The sequence below is a fragment of the Salmo salar genome, unplaced genomic scaffold, assembly GCF_965601325.2.
Source record: "Salmo salar unplaced genomic scaffold, fSalSal1 ptg000587l, whole genome shotgun sequence".
Classification (NCBI taxonomy): domain Eukaryota; kingdom Metazoa; phylum Chordata; class Actinopteri; order Salmoniformes; family Salmonidae; genus Salmo; species Salmo salar.
In genome coordinates, this window is record NW_027675427.1 from 1,575,392 (window position 1) to 1,594,215 (window position 18,824).

At 41.2% G+C, this 18,824-nt stretch overlaps 1 long non-coding RNA gene across 1 annotated transcript in view; it reads left to right on the plus strand.

Annotated features, from left to right (window-relative positions):
* The window catches only part of LOC123733384 (uncharacterized), a 325,585-nt gene that overhangs the window by 158,542 nt on the left and 148,219 nt on the right, over positions 1–18,824 (plus strand). The window lies entirely within an intron of this gene.

Below are 18,824 nucleotides of genomic sequence, written 5' to 3' on the forward strand. Positions count from 1 at the left end.
GTTTGGACTATAAGAATATTTTGAAGATAAATACACAAGGCAGAGTACGAGAGAGACAGAGGACGAGAGGTCAGTACAGTACTAACAACCAATGGAAATAGTGTTTTTTCCTGTAATAGGGAGTTATTGATCAGTGGTTCAGCAACATGGGAGGATGTAGATGTACACTACCGTTCAACAGTTTGGGGTCACTTAGAAATAACCTTGTTTTTAAAAGAAAGCAATTTTTTGTCCATTAAAATAACATCAAATTGATCTGAAATACAGTGTAGACATTGTTAATGTTGTAAATGACTATTGTAGCTGGAAACAGATGATTATTAATGGGATATCTACATAGGCGTACAGAGGCCCATTATCAGCAACCATCACTCCTGTGTTCCTATGGCACGTTGTGTTAGTTAATCCAAGTTTATCATTTTAAAAGGCTAATTGATCATTAGAAAACCCTTTTGCAATTATGTTAGCACAGCTGAAAACTGTTGTTATGATTAAAGAAGCAATAAAACTGGTCTGCTTTAGACTAGTTGAGTATCTGGAGCATCAATGTAACCTCTCAAATTCATAGACAGGTGTCGCGTCTTTTTTACCCAAAAGTAGTTTTTTACCCGGAGACTGTAGTGCTACTTTCTCAAAATGAACATAAATGCTGTAGGGGGAGGGTTCTGGTGTTTTACCAGGAGACTGGGGCCGATCCCCATTTAGGAATGTATGTCTTGCTTACTCACACTCTGCATGTGTTGATACCTGGCTGAAAACCCTCACAGTTGTTGGCCAACAGATTTTGTCATGGAGTTTTCATTCAATAGGGTTTAGAGTCCATTTCATCTTAAGCCATTCTTTTAAATACGGTAATACCTTTAATTAGAATGTTGTGCCTTTAAATACCTTTTCATTCTAATTTTGTTGACGGACTCAATAGAATACACGGAGTCAGAAACTAGGGATCAATTCAAGAAAGTCATCATTCGTCTCTGTTTCAACACCAACTGGTAGATTTAAAAATACTCTGATCTTGTAGATTATTTAGGTACATTTTAGGGTTAGGAAAGTATGTATGAATCATAAAAACAATAGTCCTATAAATCTACCCTAATTCTTACTAATCATGGAAGTTTGATGACAACGGCCCAATCCTACATTTACATAAGTGTTCAGACCCTTAACTCAGTACTTTGTTGAAACACCTTTGGCAGCGATTACAGCCTTGAGTCTTCTTGGGTATGACGCTAGAAGCTTGGCACAACTGTATTTGGGGAGTTTCTCCCATTCTTCTCTGCAGATCCTCTCAAGCTCTGTCAGGTTGGATGGGGAGCATCGCTGCACAACTATTTTCAGGTCTCTCCAGAGATGTTTGATCGGGTTCAAGTCCGGGCTCTGGCTGGACCACTCAAGGACAACAGTGCAATAATATGTAACAACTTCACAACAAATACACACATCTAAAGTAAAGGAATGGAATTAAGAATATATAAATATTTGGACGAGCAATGTCAGAGTGGCATAGACTAAAATACAGTAGAATAGTATAGAATACAGTATATACATATGAGATGAGTAATACATAGACAGATACAGTAGAATAGGATAGAATACAGTATATACATATGAGATGAGTAATACATAGACAGATACAGTAGAATATGATAGAATACAGTATATACATATGAGATGAGTAATACATAGACAGATACAGTAGAATAGGATAGAATACAGTATATACATATGAGATGAGTAATGCATAGAGAGATACAGTAGAATAGGATAGAATACAGTATATACATATGTGATGAGTAATACATAGACTAAGATACAGTAGAATAGGATAGAACCTAGTCTGTTCATTATATACTTCTACATGATGTATTGTTACACCATGTAGGAGCAGTATAGACCTAGTCTGTTCATTATATACATCTACATGATGTATTGTTACACCATGTAGGAGCAGTATAGACCTAGTCTGTTCATTATATACATCTACATGATGTATTGTTACACCATGTAGGAGCAGTATAGACCTAGTCTGTTCATTATATACATCTACATGATGTATTGTTACACCATGTAGGAGCAGTATAGACCTAGTCTGTTCATTATATACATCTACATGATGTATTGTTACACCAACACAAAAAAAGGAAATTATATTATTTTATACTAATACAATTGCTCAGAGAAAGAGATTTAGTTTAAAATGTAATTCTCAAAAGGTTGGGGTCTGAATTATTGCCACCCATGTTTTCAATACTCCAGCACCCTCCCCTTGGGAGGATAATGACACTGAAATGTTTTATGAGATTAGAGAACACATTGGGTGGGACCTTAGACCATTCCTCCATACAGAATCTCTCCATGTCCTTGATTTATTTAGTCTGCGCTTGTGGACTGCCCTGTTCAATTCAAACCACAGGTTTTCAATGGAGTTCAAGTCCGAAGACTGAGATGGCCATTAAAAATGTTGATTTTGTGCTCAATTAACCATTTCTTCTTTGATGTTGATGTGTCTTGCTGGAAGATCCACTTATGGCCAAGTCTCAGCCTCCTAGCAGAGAGGTAACCAGGTTTTGGGCTAAAATATCCTGGTAGTGGGTAAAGTTTATTTATTTATTTTATACAGTAATTTTTTTCTCATCTTTATCAAGGGTATCAATAACTAGGTGCTTATTTTGATATGTAGTTATTTGACTGAATCAGAAATACAGATGTGGAGTAGATGTAGAGTTTGTTTTAAATTCTCATAAAAAAATCTGAACTAATCAAACAACACTTGTTGCTCTTTGTACGTGTTGATATAATATTCATATTTAATGGAGAGGAAAAAACGTTTCCCTAAACTGCTTTATAATATTATAATTCAATGAAGAATAAAAATAGTTTTCCCTCCTCAACTGCGTTTCCTCCCTCCAGACAGCAGATGGCGATATGTGTCTTTCAGGCGATGTTTCTAGTGTGACGTATAATCTAGTGGACGGAACGCTTCTTCAGCAACTGCAGCCACCTCGGTAGCTCGCTAGGCGACAAAGTCGGAACATTCAAGTTCTTTAGACAATTTCGTGGTTTAATTGCCACTGTGATTTAAACATAGTACTCCATTTTATGTAATATTTACGTTGTAAGTCAGCTAGCTGGCTGGTTAAGTTAGCACTAGTCTAGTCGCTAATGCTAACTAGCTATTATCTCCGACCATGAGTTCACTAAGCTACTCTTCTGTTAAAGAAGAGGCCTGCTGGACGGAGAAAGAAGCTCTGGTGAAAGAGGAGGAGGAAGAGGAGGCTGTTACAATACAAAAACAAGTAGAGGGTGAGGCTGTTAGCGTGAAAGAAGAAGAGAAAGACGTTTCAGTGAAAGAAGAGGAAGCGTTCAGAGTGAAAGAGGGGGAGGATGTTACAGTAAAAGAAGAGGAGGAAGATGCAGTTTTTGGAGTGGAGGATGAAGTGAAAGAAGATGAAGACGTTTTTGGAATGAAGGATGAAGAGGGGGAGATTACTGTCACATTAGAGGAGGACGAAGAAGAGAAGACTGGAGAACTGATTAACACCAGTAAATACAGTGAGTACTATCTAATAAAACAGGGACATTGATCTGATTAACACCAGTAAATACAGTGAGTACTATCTTATAAAACAGGGACATTGATCTGATTAACACCAGTAAATACAGTGAGTACTATCTAATAAAACAGGGACATTGATCTGATTAACACCAGTAAATACAGTGAGTACTATCTAATAAAACAGGGACATTGATCTGATTAACACCAGTAAATACAGTGAGTACTATCTAATAAAACAGGGACATTGATCTGATTAACACCAGTAAATACAGTGAGTACTATCTAATAAAACAGGGACATTGATCTGATTAACACCAGTAAATACAGTGAGTACTATCTAATAAAACAGGGACATTGATCTGATTAACACCAGTAAATACAGTGAGTACTATCTAATAAAACAGGGACATTGATCTGATTAACACCAGTAAATACAGTGAGTACTATCTAATAAAACAGGGACATTGATCTGATTAACACCAGTAAATACAGTGAGTACTATCTAATAAAACAGGGACATTGATCTGATTAACACCAGTAAATACAGTGAGTACTATCTAATAAAACAGGGACATTGATCTGATTAACACCAGTAAATACAGTGAGTACTATCTAATAAAACAGGGACATTGATCTGATTAACACCAGTAAATACAGTGAGTACTATCTAATAAAACAGGGACATTGATCTGATTAACACCAGTAAATACAGTGAGTACTATCTAATAAAACAGGGACATTGATCTGATTAACACCAGTAAATACAGTGAGTACTATCTTATAAAACAGGGACATTGATCTGATTAACACCAGTAAATACAGTGAGTACTATCTAATAAAACAGGGACACAAACTCTGCAGATGTTGAACTAATGTGTGATTTTTAAAAGGGCATTCTACACTTGAATATGTTTCTGTACTGTCGGAATTGTTCATGACGTCCTACAGTGATTTTTTTTAAAAACTTTTCCTATTGAAAAGTGATATAAATACAGTAAAGTATAAACACACTAATGGGAAACAAATAAATGTTTTGAGCAAAATAGTGTTTTTTTAACAACTGCAAACTAGAAGGAGTGATGTCATAGTAAGGCCTTCAAGGAGTTGGCTTGATGGGAAGTCGTGATGTCATCCAATAGGAGACTAATATTCATGTGAATATTCATTATTCTTTTTAAAATCCTTCCTGTTCTGTCAAGTTGGTTGTTGATCATTGCTAGAAAGCCATTTTCAAGTCTTGCCATAGACTTTCAAGACTATTTAAGTCCAAACTGTAACTAGGCCACTCAGGAACATTCAATGTCATCTTGGTAAGCTCCTCCAGTGTAGATTTGGCCTTGTGGTTTAGGTTATTGTCCTGTTAGGACAGTTTTTTGTATTCAGATCTCTGAAATGCTCTCTACCTACGTAACATTTAGTGTCTCCTTATGTTACGCTGGGAAAACAGTTTTCATGGGCACAGAAATACTAAATAATTTCAGAGTTTGCTAAATCCAATGGTAAAAACCGAGAGTCACCTTAACTTTATTGACAACACCCAAATGGAAACTGTCATTAATGCGGTTCTTCAATAATTACACATAATACTTAATACTGTAGCTGTTTAGTTACAGTCACATGTTCAACTATCATCAGCTGATCCAGGAAATCATTTTCTGAATGACAGTCACATGACAAACATCACGACATGCAACAACAACCAAAGTGCTTCTTCATTCATTACTCTGGTAAAGACAGTTATGCTGTGCTGCACATTGGATCCAACATCCCTAACAAATTCATGTTTATAATGTGCTATTGTCTGGTTGATGTACTGTAGGGTCTCGTTAGTCTGTCTGGACACAGAGATACTTCGCTCATAATGTGTAGAGAACTGTTCCTTGATGGATAGGCTATTGTACAACACACAGAGAGCTATTTTCCTTTATTCAGGACATTTAGAATGACAACACATTACAGAGTAGCCTAGTGGGATTATTCACAAAATTATCTGGTGATCAGGTTATGAAATGTCATGACAGACATTTTAGTTTCCATGTTTCACCTGAAATATTAAATGATTTATAGTCCTAGGTCTATGTTATTGTTAGGTGAATTTATGGGTCCTACAGTAGGTCTGTGTTGTTGTTAGGTGAAGTTATGGGTCCTACAGTAGGTCTATGTTGTTGTTAGGGGAAGCTATGGGTCCTACAGTAGGTCTATGTTATTGTTAGGTGAAGTTATGGGTCCTACAGTAGGTCTATGTTGTTGTTAGGTGAAGTTATGGGTCCTACAGTAGGTCTATGTTGTTGTTAGGGGAAGCTATGGGTCCTACAGTAGGTCTATGTTATTGTTAGGTGAAGTTATGGGTCCTACAGTAGGTCTGTGTTGTTGTTAGGTGAAGTTATGGGTCCTACAGTAGGTCTGTGTTGTTGTTAGGTGAAGTTATGGGTCCTACAGTAGGTCTATGTTGTTGTTAGGGGAAGCTATGGGTCCTACAGTAGGTCTATGTTATTGTTAGGGGAAGTTATGGGTCCTACAGTAGGTCTATGTTATTGTTAGGGGAAGTTATGGGTCCTACAGTAGGTATATGTTGTTAGGTGAAGTTATGGATCCTACAGTAGGTCTATGTTGTTAGGTGAAGTTATGGGTCCTAAAGTTGGTCTATGTTATTGTTAGGTGAAGTTATGGGTCCTACAGTAGGTCTATGTTATTGTTAGGTGAAGTTATGGGTCCTACAGTAGGTCTATGTTGTTGTTAGGTGAAGTTATGAGCCAATTTGTTAAACACTTGGTGTACAAACCCTCATTGTCAGGCTGATGGAAAAGCCAAAGAGCATTTTACTGGTTGAAGTGTTTTTTAAGTATAAAGCAGTTGATTTGCGACAGTAACACAAACATATTAAGCAGGTGATTCAAGCGAGCCTTAGAATTATAATCCAAAGTAATGTGAAATGCACTTATAAGCAACCTGTAAATGGAGGCTATTTTTGCTGTCAGCCTATGAGAACTCCCCTGAGTTTCCCCCCACGGTGGTGAATTAGTGAATAGACACAGAGCTTAATGTGAGTTTCCTTGAGTAGCACTCCTGATCTTGCGCTGTAATATTCAGAATACATTGTGAAAAATTAAAATCTTTGCTCACCATTTTTGCTCCATGCAGATATACTACATCCATAACTAGTGGTTTCCTCATTACCAGATATACTACATCCATAACTAGTGGTTTCCTCATTACCAGATATACTACATCCATAACTAGTGGTTTCCTCATTACCAGATATACTACATCCATAACTAGTGGTTTCCTCATTACCAGATATACTACATCCATAACTAGTGGTTTCCTCATTAGCAGATATACTACATCCATAACTAGCGGTTTCCTCATTACCAGATATACTACATCCATAACTAGCGGTTTCCTCATTACCAGATATACTACATCCATAACTAGCGGTTTCCTCATTACCAGATATACTACATCCATAACTAGTGGTTTCCTCATTAGCAGATATACTACATCCATAACTAGTGGTTTCCTCATTACCAGATATACTACATCCATAACTAGTGGTTTCCTCATTACCAGATATACTACATCCATAACTAGTGGTTTCCTCATTACCAGATATACTACATCCATAACTAGTGGTTTCATCATTACCAGATATACTACATCCATAACTAGTGGTTTCCTCATTACCAGATATACTACATCCATAACTAGTGGTTTCCTCATTAGCAGATATACTACATCCATAACTAGTGGTTTCCTCATTACCAGATATACTACATCCATAACTAGTGGTTTCCTCATTACCAGATATACTACATCCATAACTAGTGGTTTCCTCATTACCAGATATACTACATCCATAACTATCGGTTTCCTCATTACCAGATATACTACATCCATAACTAGTGGTTTCCTCATTACCAGATATACTACATCCATAACTAGCGGTTTCCTCATTAGTTAAATGATTTGACCATTAAGACAGTTAACAGAAGTCAACTGTTGTACAACTTCATGGGTATGATCTGGGCATCACCTTTTATCTCAAATGAACAGTGGATTTCTGTTGTTGTGGGCCTTTAACCATCTGTCTGACTTTGTTGTTCACACAGGAGAGAGACGTGACTATCGTGGATCCTCTGGGGAGCCTCAACAACCTCATGATGCTGACGAGGCAGAGAAGAGTCTCTCCACATCAGAACACCTCAAGAAACGCCAGCGGAGAACCACAGGGAAAAGATCTCACCGCTGCTTTGACTGTGGCAAAAGATGCACCTCATCAGGCATTAAACTACACCTGAGAAATCACACAAAAGAGAAACCTTACTTCTGCTCTGACTGTGGGAAGAGTTTTCCTCTGTCAACCAGCCTGATATCACACCAGAGAACACACACAGGAGAGAGAACTTACAGTTGTGATCAATGTGGGAGGAGTTTTCCTATTTTAATCGCCCTGACAGCACACCAGAGAACACACACAGGAGAGAAACCTTTTGGCTGTAATCAATGTGAGAAGAGATACTCTAGTAAAAGATCTCTGATTAAACATCAGAAAATTCATGGAGTTATTTCATGAGTTTTGTTTGGGCTCGTTCCAAGGAGACGAGAGTTCTAGAAGCTAGTGAGTTTTAGGAAGACGAGAGTTCTAGAAGCTAGTGGGGAGAATATATATATTTTTTCTTGTTTTTAATTGTTGACAGCCAGTAGACACCATGTTTATATTGGTGAAGGTGAAGCATTGTAGTTGATTATAATGTGAAATGGAAGTTTTCTGTTGGTGGTAAGCATTCTCTTAAGTTGTTATAGTCTTTGGTTTTTCCATTTCTGTTAGTCAGTATGTGTTACACCTGTGCTGGCTTGTCCATCTCGTTAGTGGGAAGGTGTTTCACCTGAGCTGGTCCAGGTTCTATTTAAGAGTGTCTGGCCCAGTGCTCCAGTTGTCTTGATACATGTGGAGAGTCAACACCTTTAGTTGCTCCACCTTTTTGGTTTACTTCCTGTCTTTAAGTTTGGTGTGGGTTTTTCTTTTGTTTGTCTCTTCTTGGGCAGATTTAGTGGGTCTCATGGTGGGTGTCTTTTAGGTCCCAGTTGTTGTTACTAGTCAACTTTCAGTGGACACTGAGAGAGCAAAATTGCAAGATTATGTTATAATACTTTTTTTTTGCAACAAATGGTTGTTTTATGCAACAGAATAGAGGGTTCTTAGAACTATTGTGTCTGTGTTCTACTGAGGATGGGCCTCTGGGAGAAAACACTGACAGGAGATTTACAATGTCTTTTGGGTGATAAAACCTAAAGAGACTGCATTCCAGAACATGAGTTAATGTTTCTGTTCTATATGGTACCAGGGAGAGATGACCCCAGGGCCAGACCCTGGTCTCTACACAGAGTACTGTTTTTACAGCAGATAGTCTCTGCTGAGAATTTATAAGTATCTTTCATACAAATCTTAACCTTGTGACCCGTTCTATACATCTGTTGTTGGTCATGTAGGTTAAAAGGGGTGTGTCTTGGCTGTAAAAGACCTTTGTACTTTTGTATCGTGGCTCTCAACGAATCATCTGGGGGTGATTCGTCGACCAGCCATCATTTATCGTAGAGCACTCAATTGATTCACTTTATATGTGTACGTTGTATTGACCTGCTCCCTTATAAGTGAATAAAGATTGATTTTAAGAATAACTCTGACTTGTGTCATAAGTTTGTCTCCTCATTTGATATTAAAGAAATTAACCACCACATTTGGCGATGGGAATGTGAATCTTGACTTGGTGACCGCTCCTGACGACCTGGGTAAAGGGTGCATGAGGGATCCCTCAAACTTGGGATCTCAGGGAAACCACACAGACCATTTATGATAGTACGGTGCACCTGTAATTGTTTTAAACCTGTAATTGTTTTAAACCTGGACCCCATTTTAGAAGTATTGAAATATGTACATGTATGAGTTACATTATCCTAGCAACTAACCATGAGATAGAAATGTGAAGATATTCCTGCAGGTTAAAATATTGTTGAAAAACAACTAATTGATTAGGTATGTTTGGGAATAGCATTGTGTGACTGTGATATGAGAGTTGTGTGACTGTGGTATGAGAGTTGTGTGACTGTGGATATGAGAGTTGTGTGACTGAGTCTTAATCTGATGTTTGGATAGTAACATAGAGATCTATAGTTCCTCACAGAGATTTATAGTTCCTCCTAGAGATCTATAGTTCCTCACAGAGATCTATAGTTCCTCACGTTCCTCACAGAGATCTATAGTTCCTCACAGAGATCTATAGTTCCTCCTAGAGATCTATAGTTCCTCCTAGAGATCTATAGTTCCTCCTAGAGATCTATAGTTCCTCCTAGAGGTCTATAGTTCCTCACAGAGATCTATAGTTCCTCACAGAGATCTATAGTTCCTCCTAGAGATCTATAGTTCCTCACAGAGATCTATAGTTCCTCACAGATATCTATAGTTCCTCCTAGAGATCTATAGTTCCTCCTAGAGATCTATAGTTCCTCCTAGAGATCTATAGTTCCTCCTAGAGATCTATAGTTCCTCACAGAGATCTATTGTTCCACACAGAGATCTATAGTTCCTCACAGAGATCTGTAGTTCCTCCTAGAGGTCTGTAGTTCCTCACAGAGATCTGTAGTTCCTCCTAGAGGTCTGTAGTTCCTCACAGAGATCTATAGTTCCTCACAGAGATCTATAGTTCCTCCTAGAGATCTATAGTTCCTCCTAGAGATCTATAGTTCCTCCTAGAGATCTATAGTTCCTCCTAGAGATCTATAGTTCCTCACAGAGATCTATAGTTCCTCACAGAGATCTATAGTTCCTCACAGAGATCTATAGTTCCTCACAGAGGTCTGTAGTTCCTCACAGATATCTGTTGTTCATCCTAGATGTCTGTAGTTCCTCACAGAGATCTATAGTTCCTCCTAGAGGTCTATAGTTCCTCCTAGAGGTCTATAGTTCCTCCTAGAGGTCTATAGTTCCTCCTAGAGATCTATAGTTCCTCACAGAGATCTATAGTTCCTCCTAGAGATCTATAGTTCCTCTCAGAGATCTATAGTTCCTCTCAGAGATCTATAGTTCCTCACAGAGATCTATAGTTCCTCACAGAGGTCTGTAGTTCCTCACAGAGATCTGTAGTTCCTCCTAGAGGTCTATAGTTCCCCACAGAGGTCTGTAGTTCCTCACAGAGATCTATAGTTCCTCCTAGAGGTCTATAGTTCCTCCTAGAGATCTATAGTTCCTCCTAGAGGTCTATAGTTCCTCCTAGAGGTCTATAGTTCCTCCTAGAGATCTATAGTTCCTCACAGAGATCTATAGTTCCTCCTAGAGATCTATAGTTCCTCCTAGAGGTCTATAGTTCCTCCTAGAGGTCTATAGTTCCTCACAGAGATCTATAGTTCCTCTCAGAGATCTATAGAAACTTCCGGGTTTGGAGCGAGTAGTCGTGCTGCACTTCGCTCCGCAGGTAATATTACATTTCACTACATTACAACGGTTTGATTTGTTTGATCTGAGCAATTTTAGCTAGCTACATAGCTGTCTTTGCTGTCGTTGTATCAAAGATAGTGGTGTAGTTTAGAGAAATTATCGAGGTTAGCTAGCCAGCTATTTTCGTCCGCCGCGACACCGTTTTCCAAACCTAGTCATCACCACAGCCACTGCTAGCTAGCCTACATTACCAATAGCAGCACTGTAGCACTGTAGAAACTAAATACATTACAACGGAACAATTTGATTAGTGTAGTGTTAGCTAGCTACATAGTTGTCTTTGCTGTCTTTGTATCAAAGATAATTGTGTAGTTTACCGCCAACTTTAGAGAAATTATCGAGGTTAGCTAGCCAGCTCGCAGCGGCGCCGTTTTCCTAACAGTCAACTCCACAGCCACCGCTAGTTAGCCAACTTTACCAATAGCAGCACTGTAGCACTGCAGAAACTAATACATTACAACGGAACGATTTGATTAGTGTAGTGTTAGCTAGCTACATAGCTGTCTTTGCTGTCTTTGTGTAGTTTAGAGTAATTTTTGAGGTTAGCTAGCCAGCTATTTTCGTCCGCCGCGACGCTGTTTTCTAAACCTAGTCAAACTTAGTCAACACCACTGCTAGCTAGCCAACTTTACCGACTAGCAGCACTGTAGAAACTCAATACATTACAAAGGAACGTCTTGATTAGTGTTACGTTAGCTAGCTACATAGTTGCCTTTGTATCATGATAAAGGTGTAGTACAGATAAACTATCGAGGTTACCTAGTCCCTGTGCGCACAACCCACATGGAGTTCCAGGTCTCCGGCAGCCTCTGGAACTGCCGGTCTGTGGCCAACAAGGCAGAGTTCATCTCAGCCTATGCTACGCTCCAGTCCCTCGACTTCTTGGCGCTGACGGAAACATGGATTACCACAGAAAACACTGCTACTCCTACTGCTCTCTCCTCGTCTGACCACGTGTTCTCGCATACCCCGAGAGCATCTGGCCAGCGGGGGGTGGCACTGGAATCCTCATCTCTCCCAAGTGGACATTCTCTCTTTCTCCCCTGACCCATCTGTCTATCTCCTCCTTTGAATTCCATGCTGTCACAGTCACTAGCCCATTCAAGCTTAACATCCTTATCATTTATCGCCCTCCAGGTTCCCTTGGAGAGTTCATCAATGAGCTTGACGCCTTGATAAGTTCCTTTCCTGAGGATGGCTCACCCCTCACAGTTATGGGTGACTTTAACCTCCCCATGTCAACCTTTGACTCATTCCTCTCTGCCTCCTTCTTTCCACTCCTCTCCTCTTTTGACCTCACCCTCTCACCCTCTCACCCTCCCCCCTACTCACAAGGCAGGCAATACGCTTGACCTCATCTTTACTAGATGCTGTTCTTCCACTAATCTCATTGCAACTCCCCTCCAAGTCTCCGACCACTACCTTGTATCCTTTTCCCTCTCGCTCTCCTCCAACACTTCTCACTCTGCCCCTACTCGGGTGGTATTGCGCCGTCGCAACCTTCGCTCTCTCTCTCCCGCTACTCTCTCCTCTTCCATCCTATCATCTCTTCCCTCTGCTCAATCCTTCTCCAACCTATCTCCTGATTCTGCCTACTCAACCCTCCTCTCCTCCCTTTCTGCATCCTTTGACTCTCTATGTCCCCTATCCTCCCGGCCGGCTCGGTCCTCCCCTCCTGCTCCGTGGCTCGACGACTCAGTGCGAGCTCACAGAACAGGGCTCCGGGCAGCCGAGCGGAAATGGAGGAAAACTAGCCTCCCTGCGGACCTGGCATCCTTTCACTCCCTCCTCTCTACATTTTCTTCCTCTGTTTCTGCTGCTAAAGCCAATTTCTACCACTCTAAATTCCAAGCATCTGCCTCTAACCCGAGGAAGCTCTTTGCTACCTTCTCCTCCCTCCTGAATCCTCCTCCCCCCTCCCCCCTCCTCCTTCTCTGCGGATGACTTCGTCAACCATTTTGAAAAGAAGGTTGACGACATCCGCTCCTCGTTTGTTAAGTCAAACGACACCGCTGGTCCTGCTCACATTGCCCTACCCTATGCTTTGACCTCTTTCTCCCCTCTCTCTCCAGATGAAATCTTGCGACTTGTGACGGCCGGCCGCCCAACATCCTGCCCGCTTGACCCTATCCCCCCACTCTCCTCCAGACCATTTCCGGAGACCTTCTCCCTTACCTCACCTCGTTCATCAACTCATCCTTGACCACTGGATATGTCCCTTCCATCCTCAAGAGAGCGAGAGTTGCACCCCTTCTCAAAAAACCTACACTCGATCCCTCCGATGTCAACAACTACAGACCAGTATCCCTTCTTTCTTTCCTCTCCAAAACTCTTGAGCGTGCCGTCCTTGGCCAGCTCTCTTGCTATCTCTTTCAGAATGACCTTCTTGATCCAAATCAGTCAGGTTTCAAGTCTGGTCATTCAACTGAGACTGCTCTTCTCTGTGTCACGGAGGCTCTCCGCACTGCTAAAGCTAACTCTCTCTCCTCTGCTCTCATCCTTTTAGACCTATCTGCTGCCTTTGATACTGTGAACCACCAGATCCTCCTCTCCACCCTCTCCGAGTTGGGCATCTCCGGCGCGGACCACTCTTGGATTGCGTCCTACCTGACAGGTCGCTCCTACCAGGTGGCGTGGCGAGAATCTGTCTCCGCACCACGTGCTCTCACCACTGGTGTCCCCCAGGGCTCAGTTCTCGGCCCTCTCCTATTCTCGCTATACACCAAGTCACTTGGCTCTGTCATATCCTCACATAGTCTCTCCTATCATTGCTATGCAGACAACACACAATTAATCTTCTCCTTTCCCCCTTCTGATAACCAGGTGGCGAATCGCATCTCTGCATGTCTGGCAGACAAATCAGTGTGGATGACGGATCACCACCTCAAGCTGAACCTCGGCAAGACGGAGCTGCTTTTCCTCCCGGGGAAGGACTGCCCGTTCCATGATCTCGCCATCACGGTTGACACCTCCATTGTGTCCTCCTCCCAGAGTGCTAAGAACCTTGGCGTGACCCTGGACAACACCCTGTCGTTCTTCGCTAACATCAAGGCGGTGACCCGATCCTGTAGGTTCATGCTCTACAACATTCGCAGAGTACGACCCTGCCTCACACAGGAAGCGGCGCAGGTCCTAATCCAGGCACTTGTCATCTCCCGTCTGGATTACTGCAACTCCCTGTTGGCTGGGCTCCCTGCCTGTGCCATTAAACCCCTACAACTCATCCAGAACTCCGCATCCCGTCTGGTGTTCAACCTCCCCAAGTTCTCTCACGTCACCCCGCTCCTCCGCTCACTCCACTGGCTTCCAGTTGAAGCTCGCATCCACTACAAGACCATGGTGCTTGCCTACGGAGCTGTGAGGGGAACGGCACCTCCGTACCTTAAGGCTCTGATCAGTCCCTACACCCTAACGAGGGCACTGCGTTCATCCACCTCTGGCCTGCTGGCCCCCTACCTCTGCGGAAGCACAGTTCCCGCTCAGCCCAGTCAAAACTGTTTGCTGCTCTGGCACCCCAATGGTGGAACAAGCTCCCTCACGACGCCAGGACAGCGGAGTCAATCACCACATTCCGTAGACACCTGAAACCCCACCTCTTTAAGGAATACCTGGGATAGGATAAAGTAATCCTTCTACCCCCCCCCCCTAAAAAGATTTAGATGTTCTATTGTAAAGTGGTTGTTCCACTGGATATCATAAGGTGAATGCACCAATTTGTAAGTCGCTCTGGATAAGAGCATCTGCTAAATGACTTAAATGTAAATGTATAGTTCCTCTCAGAGATCTATAGTTCCTCACAGAGATCTGTATCAAATACAATTTATTTATATAGCCCTTCTTACATCAGCTGATATCTCAAAGTGCTGTACAGAAACCCAGCCTAAAACCCCAAACAGCAAGCAATGCAGGTGTAGAAGCACGGTGGCTAGGAAAAACTCCCTAGAAAGGCCAAAACCCAGAAAGAAACCTAGAGAGGAACCAGGCTATGAGGGGTGGCCAGTCCTCTTCTGGCTGTGCCGGGGTGGAGATTATAACAGAACATGGCCAAGATGTTCAAATGTTCATAAATGACCAGCATGGTCAAATAATAATAATCATAGTAGTTGTCAAGGGTGCAACAAGTCAGCAACTCAAGAGTAAGTGTTATATATTATATGCAACATTTTGCTGCGTGGCAATACTGTGTTGGGATTCTGAAGGGCATTTATACAAAAGAGGTAGTCTAGACACTGTATTAATACCATTATGCATTTGAATCCCATCTACAGCTACCATCTAAGATATTAATTTCCCTCCACAAGGGGGCGGACATGTAACGTTTCCAAAATGGGATAGTATTGTACATGTAACGTTTCCAAAATGGGATAGTATTGTACATGTAACGTTTCCTAAATGGGATAGTATTGTACATGTAACATTTCCAAAATGGGATAGTATTGTACATGTAACGTTTCCAAAATGGGATAGTATTATCCATGTAACGTTTCCAAAATGAGATAGTATTGTACATGTAACGTTTCCAAAATGGGATAGTATTGTCCATGTAACGTGTCCAAAATGGGATAGTATTGTCCATGTAACGTTCTGCCCCCTTGTGAGTTATTAGAATTGCATGCTGTAGCAGCCTATATAAAGAGGAAGACCTCCATTGACGATTCAGTTCGTTGTAACATCTCGTCTGGACAGGTCACTGTCCTTAGTTAGTTAGTTAAGTTAGCTAGTTATTATCACAAAAGTGAGAACTGCTCTAGATTGGAAACTTACATTAATGAGAGTGTAAAGCCATGTTGGCTTTATGGAAACGATATAGAATATATGGGAAAGAATATAGTTGAGGAAATAATCCAAACCTAGTTGTGCCTAGTTAGGACATAACGTTAGCTAGCTAGCTAACGGTACTGTACTGTAGCTCATACAACGCCGACGGTCAAACCCGGCTTTCTAATATTTACGTTCATTAACTATAGTAACGTTATGGAAGATATTCACAGAAAACTATCATTGTCTTCGTTACTCATTATTAGTATGTTATATTATTATAATACATTATTTCGAGACATATTCAGAGCCAAACATCAACCCAACTTAACCTTTTTAACTGTTGTCGCATCCAAACTTGTCACCATCGTTTTCAGTTGTAATTGCGAAGTTCCCGGAAGAAGTCCAGCAACAACGGAGGTTCCTCGATGAACCCACCTTCTAACAAGTTCTTTGAAGAACCTTTTGGGGCTGTTTTTCATTGACCAAGAACCCTACGGTTCTTAGGGGATCTGAGAACAACTCCAGTTGAACCCTTCATTTTTAGAGTGTAGTCGGCTCTATTTACTCTCAGATTCAAACATGATGAATAGCATCAACGATCAAGTCAGCTGCTGCTGCTCCAATACAGTATGAGGTGAGACGGTGAACTGATGTTGAACTGGGCAGTCAGCTGCTGCTGCTCCAATACAGTATGAGGTGAGACGGTGAACTGATGTTGAACCGGGCAGTCATGTTGAACTGGGCAGTCAGCTGCTGCTGCTCCAATACAGTATGAGGTGAGACGGTGAACTGATGTTGAACTGGGCAGTCAGCTGCTGCTGCTGCTCCAATACATTATGAGGTGAGACGGTGAACTGATGTTGAACCGGGCAGTCAGCTGCTGCTGCTCCAATACAGTATGAGGTGAGACGGTGAACTGACGTTGAACTGGGCAGTCAGCTGCTGCTGCTCCAATACAGTATGAGGTGAGACGGTGAACTGATGTTGAACTGGGCAGTCAGCTGCTGCTGCTCCAATACAGTATGAGGTGAGACGGTGAACTGATGTTGAACTGGGCAGTCAGCTGCTGCTGCTCCAATACAGTATGAGGTGAGACGGTGAACTGATGTTGAATCATAATGATTAAGTTAATTAAAATGAATTTGTGAAACTGTTAAAAAAATTGTATATTCAATATTTTACGCTATTGTTATCATATAGAAACATGATGGAATATTGTACATCATATTAGCATCAACATACATTATTGTTTCATTCAATTTCACATAATAAGGATATTTAATATTTTCAAGTTCAGAAGTCAGAACCCATCACCTGCTATGTAAAAGAGACAGAAGAATGCACAATGGTCAATGCTATCTGGGATCCTTGGGACATCCCTACCCTAAACCCTAACCTTAACCCCTACCTTAACCATTTTAAATGTCAACTTCAACGGGCTAGGGACGTCCCAAGGATGTATCTCTACCTGAAATTACATGATCTAAGTGATTGATAGTTGGTATTCAGCAGTCATAAAGCCTTATTTACTTTAATGAACTACTAAAATAGTGATATTGTCAGACAGCATAGACAGCAGTTCTACACTTTATTGAGTGACTGATCCATTCATCCTTCCATCCCTCCTCAGCCTTCCTCTCCTCTGAAGACCCAGTGAGGGTGGAGCTCAGTCAGAGAGCTGTTGAGGGACTGGTTAGGAAGAACACTTCTACAGCCAGAGAGGTGAGAGGTCACACATGGTTTAGATGGTAAATATTTATGTCCCCTTAGTGGTTCATCACGTCAGCAAAAGGGAATATGTTCCATCATCTATGTTTATTTACATTAGTGCAAATTGTCCACTGGTATTGGTGTAATTTCTCACCCCTTTTGGCTGTATGAAAGTGAATTTCCCCTCAGGCATACATGCATGTTCTTTGTATTACCCGAGCCACCTGAGCCACTGCCTGTTCACCCGCTATCATTCAGAAGGCGAGATCAGTACAGGTGCATCAAAGCTGAGACCGAAAGACTGAAAAACAGCTTCTATCTCAAGGCCATCAGACTGTTAAATAGCACAGAGAGGCTGCAGCCTACATATAGACTTGACATCATTGGCCACTTTAATAAATGGAACACTAGTCACTTTAATAATGTTTACATATCATTTCTCATCTCATATGTATAAACTGTATCTCAGTCTATGCTGCTCTGACATTGTTTATCCATATATTTATATATTCCTAATTCCATTCCTTTACTTAGATTTGTGTGTATTAGGTATTTGTTGTGAAATTGTTAGATATTAATTGTTAGATATTACTGCACTGTGGGAACTAGAAGGACAAGCATTTCACTACACCTGCAATAACATCTGCTGAACACCTGTATGTGACCAACAACATTTGATTTATGAAGGTCATTTGTGTAAAATGTACTTTTCCCAGCATATCTTTACATTGCTTATGCATATTCAATGGCCGGACTGCATCCAGACTATGTCAAAGGCCCATCCTGGTAGATCTGAACCTAATGCAGCTTGGAGTGATCGGATGACAGAAGTCACATTTAGGTGCCAGGTGTAACTGAGGCCATAGATGCTCCATATACATTACATTGAGTGTTTTATATAATATGACTAAATGTGTTTCTGTGTTGCAGGGGCAGTCAAGAAATGGAACAGCAAGGCCACAGAACATGACATAAGCAGAGCTGTGGGAGACCACCTCAAGCCCCTGGTAGAGCCGGGGGTGGTGTTTACCACTCCACCACGCCTTCAGCAGGCTGGAAAAGTGGGATTGATACTGTTTTTCATACTAAGAGGGACCAAGAGTTTGTTGATTGGTCAGTCATTGGGTTCATTTGTTGAAATCAAATTAAGTTTTATGCAACACAATGGCTTCACAGGAAAAAATAAATAAAAATGAAAATATTTAGTACACAACAAACAGAAGACTAACAACTGAAAGACTAATGAGCATTCTAAGGAAATGACATTGACTAAAATATTAATTGGATGCAACATCCAACCCAAAA